The sequence below is a fragment of the Orcinus orca genome, chromosome 2 (genome assembly GCF_937001465.1).
Source record: "Orcinus orca chromosome 2, mOrcOrc1.1, whole genome shotgun sequence".
In the NCBI taxonomy this organism is placed as follows: domain Eukaryota; kingdom Metazoa; phylum Chordata; class Mammalia; order Artiodactyla; family Delphinidae; genus Orcinus; species Orcinus orca.
Genome location: NC_064560.1, coordinates 153,008,333 through 153,017,209, shown reverse-complemented (window position 1 = coordinate 153,017,209; position 8,877 = coordinate 153,008,333). Strand labels below are relative to the sequence as shown.

General features: G+C 40.7%; 1 long non-coding RNA gene across 1 annotated transcript in view; it reads right to left on the bottom strand.

Moving 5' to 3' along the window:
* Positions 1 to 2,190: 2,190 nt before the first annotated feature.
* Positions 2,191 to 8,877, bottom strand: part of LOC117198693 (uncharacterized) — a 29,771-nt gene continuing 23,084 nt past the window's right edge. Inside the window, exon 3 of the long non-coding RNA XR_007475705.1 lies at positions 2,191 to 3,042. This is a non-coding gene — a long non-coding RNA (uncharacterized LOC117198693). The remainder of the gene's footprint in view (positions 3,043 to 8,877) is intronic.

Sequence of the window (8,877 nt, the reverse complement as noted above, 5' to 3'; positions counted from 1 at the left end):
TTGAACACTTCAGATGACTTCATCTCCTACTTCATCAAGTAAAATTGTTTTCATCAGGCACAGTCTCTTTCCATTGTATACTCCACCCAAATGACACGTTTATCTGTAGCCATTTTCTTTTTATCCCTTCGTCTCAGAGGATGATGCATTCCTACTCCAGTTCAAGGTCAATGCCTCCACCCTCCCACACAAATCGCCACATTTTGCTGACATTTAGCACGATTAACAAGGTGCTCTTTCCATACACCTTCAACCATCCCCTTCTCTGCTGGCTCTGGACCCTCTGCTTCAACTCTTACTCTCTCCAGGCTCCGACTCTCCCTCTTTTCTTTGCTGCTCTCTCATACACAATCCCAGCTCCCATTCATCAGCTCTTGCTGCCCAATAATGGCTGACTCAGGAAGAGGAGTAAATACTTCCAGATGCCTCCTGTAAAGGGTTTTGAATTTCATATTCAGAATTCTTTATTTTTCTTTTTTTCCTCCTGCCTTGCCATGTGAAAAGGGGACTCTGCTTGCACAGTCAACACCACACTTCTCTTTATTTCTATAACTTAACTTCTTTGCTCAGTATGCTAGACACTAATGAGAAAGCTGCCTCAGAAGCATAAAGCATTATAGTAATGATACTTTTTGCTTCCAGCATGTATTTAATGTTCAACAAAAGGCAGGCACATAGCTCCTGTTAGCACAAGGAAGAAACAAACCCAGCAACCCTTTGGGAAACCAATTCACATGGTGACAATTCCAGCAGAGGCAGGGGGCAGAAAATGAAGGAAAATGACAAAAATACACAAAGGAAGCACAGTCCAGGAAATCAGCAAGGCAACAGAAGAGTGTCTGTATGTTTTGTTTGCTCTACTATCACAGTTAAGTCAAGCTGGGTTTAGGAAGTGTTCTTGCATTGGTACTGTGGCCCAGGTGACAGATTGGGGATCCAGGTCTGGGTGATATGCAGTGAATATCTCTCATTGTGGCTTTGAAAAACCTTAACACTAATTTATAACAGAGTACTATTGTTGCTTCTATTCTAAATACAAAGCAGGTCAGGAGGGATAACAGAGAAATCTTTGGTACTAATTTCCCTCTTAACATGTATTTGAAATAACGTTAAACATTATATTTACATAAAATTACATATTTTGCATATAATGTTAAATATATTTATACAAAAATTTTAATTTTAACATAATATAAAAATGGTTGACATCAAAAGTATGATACTCAAAGAAAAAAATTGCTAAGTTAGACCTTATCAAAATTAAATACTTTTGTGTTTCAAAAGACACCATTTAGAAAATGAAAAGATAGGCCATGGACTAGGAAAAAATATTTACAAATCATAGATCTGTAAAGGACTTGTAACCAGAATATGTAAAGAATTCTTATAATTCAATGATAAGAACATAATCCAACTTCTTTAATGGGCAAAAGATTTAAATAGACATTTTATCAAAGAAGATGAATGAATGGAAATCAGAACATGAAAAGACGTTCAACATCATTGATCACAAGGGTAATGCAAATTTAAGCCAGAAAAAGATACAATTACAAACCCACTAGAATGACTAGAATCAAAAAGACAGACAATACCTGTGTTAGTATGGATGTGGAGAAATTGAAACTTTTATGCGTTGCTGGTGGGAATGTAAAATGACGCAGCCACGTTGGAAACCACTTTGGCAGTTCCTTAAAAAGTTAAACATCAATTTGCCATACAATCTAGCAATCCACTCCTGGGAATCTTTACAAGAGAAATGAAAACATGTGTCCACATAAAGACACAGATATGAATGTTCATAGGAGCATTATTCATAACCACCCAAACTGGAAACTTAAAATATCCATCAACTGGTGACTATGGTAAATATTCATGAACAAAATATGGTAAATCCATAAAATGGAATAATATCCAACAATTAAAATGAAAGAACTACTGATTCATGCTACAACATGGATGAACCTCGAAAACATTATTCTAAGTGATAGAGGCCAGACACAGAAGACTGTATATTGTATGTCTGATTCCATTTATATGAAGTGTTTAGAAAAGGCAAATTTATAGAAACAGAAACAGCTCTGTGGTTGCCTAGGGCTAGAGCTGGGAGCTGTGATGCCTGTAAATGGGCATGAGGAAACTTTTTTTTTTTTTTTTGCGGTACCTTTTTTTTTTTTTTTTGGCGGGCCTTTCACTGTTGTGGCCTCTCCCGTTGTGGAGCACAGGCTCCGGATGCGCAGGCTCAGCGGCCATGGCTCACGGGCCCAGCCGCTCCGCGGCATGTGGGATCTTTCCAGTCCGGGGCACGAACCCGTGTCCCCTGCATCGGCAGGCGGACTCTCAACCACTGCGCCACCAGGGAAGCCCGAGGAAACTTTTTGAGGTGATAGAAATGTTCAAAAACTAGATTATTTTAATTATACCTTGATAAAGCTAACTTTCAAAAAAGTTAACAATATATAATTCTTTAAATTACCAGTGAACCAAATTTTTATTTTTAATTCCTAGAAATAAAACATGAGTAAAGACTTTCAAAGATGGTATAAGAAACAATCAACCCTTCCCCCAACCCTTGATTGTCATTTACTACACACAGAGAAAAGACTTTCAAGAGCTGCGTTTGACCAGACTGATATGAGCAACTGGCATCTACACCCAGACTGAAAAGTCTTCATTCCTCTGTCCTCACTTCCCCTTACAAAGGAGAGGAGAGCCAGAGGCCCAGACAATCCACTACTTGGATCATCATTCTTGAATAATAAGGTAGCTAACTCATTTTTTGCCAGACGTCAGTTATTTTTGCCATCATCATATATTAACTATGGTTAAAGCTTGTCTTGTTCATCCTTAAAGGCCATCAAACAACATGAGCTAGCTGTACCAGAGGTATTTTCTTGTCTGGGATTGTGCCGAAAGGTGTAGGTGAAGCACCAGGACCATCTTCCACGTTCCCTGAGCATCCTTCACGCACAAGACACTGGCGAGCCACACAACAAGGTGCAGCCTCTGCACTCCGAGAATCTGGAAGCTGGCTGGGAAAGAGAGCTAAGAAATAGTTATTAGTTAACAATTAGTAAATGATAAAGAGAATATTGTAAAACCAAGCTGAAAACCTCAAAATGTGAGACAAGGAAGTTGCACTCCTTCCTTGCTCCAACTTGAACATTCGACCACTTTTTCAGAGAAAAATCTGGTATATAGGCTGTGGCTGGGTGACTTAAGGAGTTGCTGTGCTTCTGTGACAACTACTTATTTAATGATGGTTTGGGGTCTGTTTTTAAATTGTGTGAATGACAAAATTGTTTCATTTCCAAGCCAAGATCTCATCAGTAAAGCTGAGCCAGATGTGTATGTGTGTGTGTGTGTGTGTGTGTGTGTGTGTGTGTATGTGTGCGTGTGTGTGTGTGTTTTTGCGTGCAGCTGCAAAATTTTCTTTCTGTCTCTTTTTTGCTGATGCACTCAGTTCTGCAAAATGACAATGTTGATATTATAAAGTCTTTCTGTTATGATGACAAAAAGGGTCACAAGGCAAATTTCCCAGTACTGTGCATGGGCACATTAGCTTACCTTGCCCTACTAAATCAACCAGAGGCCCTTGGTGCTAGGTGCTGAACTTGAGTTTCTAACCAAAACCCAGATCTATAAACTGAAGGCAGACCACCATCATGTGTACTGAGCCTCTTGATCCACACTGTGGTGGAAGGAATGGCTTCGTGAGTGATTCATTTCTTATTGGAAGTCACCCTGACTTTTGAATAAATATATGAATTGTACACATTAATGCTGGCAGCCTAGGTTTCTGCAGACCAATTTGCATTCAGCTTATATAGTGTTCCTATAGTCTTTAAAATATTTGGCAACTTGTGGAGATATGAGTCATTGTTTAACACAGGGTCAGGACTGAGGTTTGTATGAAGTGATGCAAATTAAAAATAATATCTTCTCCATCTGCTCTCTCTTCCTCCCATCTTATTGTATTCATAGACCTCTATAGAAATGGAAGTGGCAACATCATACCTAGGTATTACTAAACCAATCCTTTGTGCATTGTGAATGCTCCTGGGGTCCATAAGCATATTCCTGCTTTTTCTATTTGCACATGCACCAATCTAAAAGATACCCCCAGAAATGGGAGTCTTCCTTGTTTCCAAGACTTAACTCATACTTGGCCCTACCCTGCCCCTACCTCCTGGAATGTCATACACTTAACTCATGTTCCAAATTACATGATGAGGTTTATTTAATCAGAAACATTATCCAGACTTCCTTTTAGCAATCTTGTCCTGAAATGCAATACAATGCCAAATATAATCTTATTAAAAATTATGCTTACCCAACTGCTTAACTCTGAAGAGAAAAAGAGCAAGTTAGACCTTTATTCTACATGACATGCCAAAATAAATTCAAGTGGATAAAAGCATTAGACATAACAGTCCATCAAAACATAAAAATCCTAGAAGGAAAGATGGCTAAATATTTGTCTGAATTATGGATAGGAAAGCCCTTTCTAAGGTTGTAATCAGTTGAAGAAATCATAAAGGAAAATAGTGGATTGACTACATAGACAGCAAAATCTACATATAAGTAAAATTATTAATAAAATTAAAGAGTAAACAATATGATATATATATATAATGGAATATTATTCAGCCATAAAAAAGAAAAATCCTGCCATTTGCAACAACATAGATGGATCTTGAGGGCATTATACTTAGTGAAATAAGTCAGACAGAGAAAGACAGATACCATTATGATCTCATCTATACGTAGAATCTGAAAGAGCCAAACTCATAAAAACAAAGTAGAATGGTGATTGCCAGGGGCTGGGGGAGTAGGGGAAGTGGTGAGATGTTGGTCAAAGGGTACAAACTTGCAGTTAGAAGATGAGTAAGTTCTGGAGATCTAATGTACAAAGACTTCAGTTAATAATACTGTATTGTACACTTGGAAGTTGCTAAGAGCATCTTAAATGTTCTCACCACACACACAAAAAGATAATTATAAGGTGAAGAGGTGTTAACTATTATCGTGGTAATCGTTTCACAATACATATGTCTATTAAATCATGTTGTATACCTTAAATTTACACAATGTCATATGTCAATTATATCTCAATAAAGCTGGAAAAATATTTAATAATATGAAAAATATATATTTGTAGTAGAAAAGCAGGATTCAAAATTACAAGTGCAGTATGATTATACTTAGGTAAAAATAAATCTTACCCATAGAAGTAAAGATAAGAAAATATACCCAAGTGTGATTATAGTTCAGTTTGGTGATGGGACTGTCAGTGGTTTTTTTCTCTTCTTTTCTTTGTGGACCAAAATGTATCAATGAACTTTTATAGTATAAAACTATACTATAGTTTTGTCAGCCTTTTGTTGAATAATTCATGCAACAAACACTGATTTTGTAACTACTGTGTGCCAGGCCCTATGTACGCTGTTTGTTGGAGATTTCAAAACTGTTATGACACAGTCGTCCTGGAGGAAATCACAGCCTAGTATAGGAGAGGAAGAAGGAAACACATGATTAAAATATTTAGTCCTAAGTTCTACAGTAGAAGAAGGGGCTGAAGGCTATTGGTGCTATTGGGTCCCAGAGGCAGGGCAACTCATTCAGGCTGGCTTGGAGGGGAAGAGGCAGCAGGGCGTCTTTCACATGAGGGGTACGAAACAATGACACACTGTGATGGAAGGTTTGAAGAAAGGGTTAAGTATGTCACATATTCAGATGGCAACATCTTAATAATGGTGACTGTCACATAAGATGTATACCCAGAGGATTCTAGGATGACTTGCAGGTTTCTGGCTTATAGATGCTGGTGTTCTTTAGAAAGAGAGGAATCCCATTTGGAGCTTGTCCCCTGTCTTGGCCCCGTTGAGTTCAGTGTACCTGTGGGCTGGGCTGGTGGAGTTATATACTATGTGGAGTTTGGGAGAGAGAGCTGGGCTGGAGACAGAAGCAGAGGTTGTAGTTGTAAATTTGGATGAAGGACCCAGGCAGGACATGGAGAGTAAGAAATAAAGCAGAGAGCCCTGGACAGGGCTCGGAGGGAAACAGACATTTAAAGAGTCGCCTGAGAAGAATCGCTCAAGGAACCAAGTCCAGGAGAGAGTGAGTTCCAGAAGCCAAGGGAGAGAGCTGCAGTTCATGGTGCTGAGTGCTGTGGAAAGGTCTGGAGAATAAGATCTGAAGGGCCACTTCAGGAGTCAGAACGTCTATCCAATCTGTGTATGAAGGGGAAGCAAGGCAGGAGGAGAAGCTGGAGATGGGGAAGAAGATGAAATTTGGGGAGGGTGAGGGGGTAGTGGTGACATTAGGCCATTGTAAGATCCTGGAGTGTGTTCCTAAAGGCAAGAGGAAACTCACACGTGCCAGAGGTTGGGGTAATGGCATAAAGGCAAGCAAGACATAGATTCCCTGTGCTTCCCGAATTTAAGATGTTATGGGGACACAGGCAACACCCAAGTGACTGACTAAAGAATAACTGCTTTTCTTAACCTTCTTCCAAACTTACCTCATGGTTACAGAATGTAATCTGTCAACTGGCTGGCTGCCAGCCAGAGGTGCCTGGCCATCTGAAACTTGAGCTGAGAGCCCACCCAAGCTCAGATAATGTCATCGCCAGAGGTCCTCGTCCCCTGCTACAGGCAGCCACACCTCGACTGCTCTGCTGCCAGACCCATTAAATGCTCTCTCTCTCTTCCCAGCCACCCTGGACCCCTGCCAGGACAATACTGTCATCCAAGAGCCTCCGATACATTTATCTGTCTTCCCAACAGAAAAAGCAGTGTCCATTTAAAGGACGAGTAGACAGAGATCTGCTCACTTCAGGTGTGCAGGCCATGATTTCTGGAAGCTTGCCTGGAGCTGCAGCAAGGCCAGCAACACAGCAGGACTGCGACACGGTGGGCGGGGGCAACCAGATGTCGGGGGTGGGGCAGGCAGCCCTGATGCCCATTCAGTTGCTCCTGAAGAGTTGTTTGCATCCTTCTCTTGGTACTGACATTGTGTTGTGGTTCCCAAGGTGTGTTTTGTCTCCGTGTGTAAATTGTAGACCCTTGTAAGACAGGGCGATTAAATCTACTTTTTCATAAATTCCAGGACACAGTACTTCTTACAGCCCATACCCTTTCCCCCCTTTCTCCCTGTATTGCATCCAGACTTGATGTATGGAACTTGAGTGGCCATCTTGGGGTCAAAAAGTTACAAACATGGAGGAGGAAAAGGTCAAGAGCATCACCCAGTTTCTATCCATGACATCACCAAGCTGCTGAATCAATGCCAGCAGCCAGCTAGTGCAGTCCTTTAAGTTATGAGAGAAAAACAATTTTTTGGCCTAAGTCCCTTGTAAGTTAGGTTTTCTGAAACTAAATGTAATTTACCCAGCATCCATTCCCCCACTTTCTCACTCAGAGACCCCCAACTTTGTTCAGATATCTATCCTTCCTCCACACAGCTAGGCGCCCCAGGTGATGCTGATTCCATCTCCAGTTCCAGGGGTGGCATTCATTGGCCAAGTGTAATCCCATTTCCCTTGCCAGTGTTGAGTTAAGGAGCCAATGAGACATGGGGGCTGAAATCTGTTGGGGCTTCTGGGGAAAGGCTCCCATGATACAGCAGCAAGAAGATCTGTCTCTCTCTCCTTCTTGTGAATATTGCTATTGCTATGTCCAGGTTTTGTACCTGAACTGCTGTAATCACCTTGCCTCTCCCCTGAGGATGATGCCAACACAGAAGATGGTGAGTGAAGAGACAAAAATAACCTGGATTCTCATAGACATTGTTGCTCTGCTGAATCAACCGGCCTTGAAGGCTGCCTGACCCTTGCACTTCCTGTGCTGCCACAGTGTAATTCTTTATTCTTTAATGCAGTTTGAATTGGGGGTTTTGTTACTTACTCCAGAAAGCGTCTTTACAGATAATCAGGGTATTTTTAAAAGTTTTGTTTGTGATTATCTAACTCAAGCTTTTTATAAGAAAAGGTAGGTGAAGCATCAGCCTGTGTATTTAGCATTTTTCCAATGTTGAATATGATGATATTTCTTCCATCTTAAAGGTTTAGATACAGACAGTGGTTTAGATCAAAATGTATCCTGAAGCAATTGTTAATTGTATCCTGGTCAACCTGACTCAGCCAGAAGTATGCTCAGGTTTATTAAACTTGTGTCCCTAACGAAGGTAGAGAAATTGAGCCAATAATAATAGATTATCTTCTTACTGGTGGGGCTTTAGGGAACAATGAGTCAATGAGAAATAACATGCTCACTTCTGTTGAGACTTGAGCAAGAGAGAACAGTGATTCGTTCCTCATAGGAGCTGGGACTGCTGCAGTTGGCATTTCCTTGATCCCCAATCCTCTCCCAGTCACCTCTGGGACCATAAACATGGGGACCCCTGCGAATGATCTGTGGTTGGTACAATTAATACTTATCCATTAATACTAATAATTAATTCTGGATCTCAGAGTCATTTCATCCCAAGGAGAGGAATGCCTTGAGACCTGCCAGGTTAATATACTTCGCACAGTGCCTGGCACACAAAAGGCACTCAAAACTGTGTGTTTATTGGATGAGTGAGGGAGGCCAGGCAAGTGGTTCCATTTCTATATCCTCCTCTCCCCGACCTGTTAATCCAATAAACTGTCTTCTCTTTGTTTAAATGTTCATTGCTAAATATATTCGAACAATGCAGGTGGTTTAGGGAGACTTGGAGTAGCCTGTCTGAGGTCAGTGAATTATTCCAGAAACATTCTGCAGTATAACGCCTCAACCCCTGAGCCAAAACTTTAAGCCAAGGACATTTTTAGAAGCTGTGAGCTAGAGCTATTGCTTCGGGACCCAGAATTTAAACACACAATGGTGGCTCTAGCCT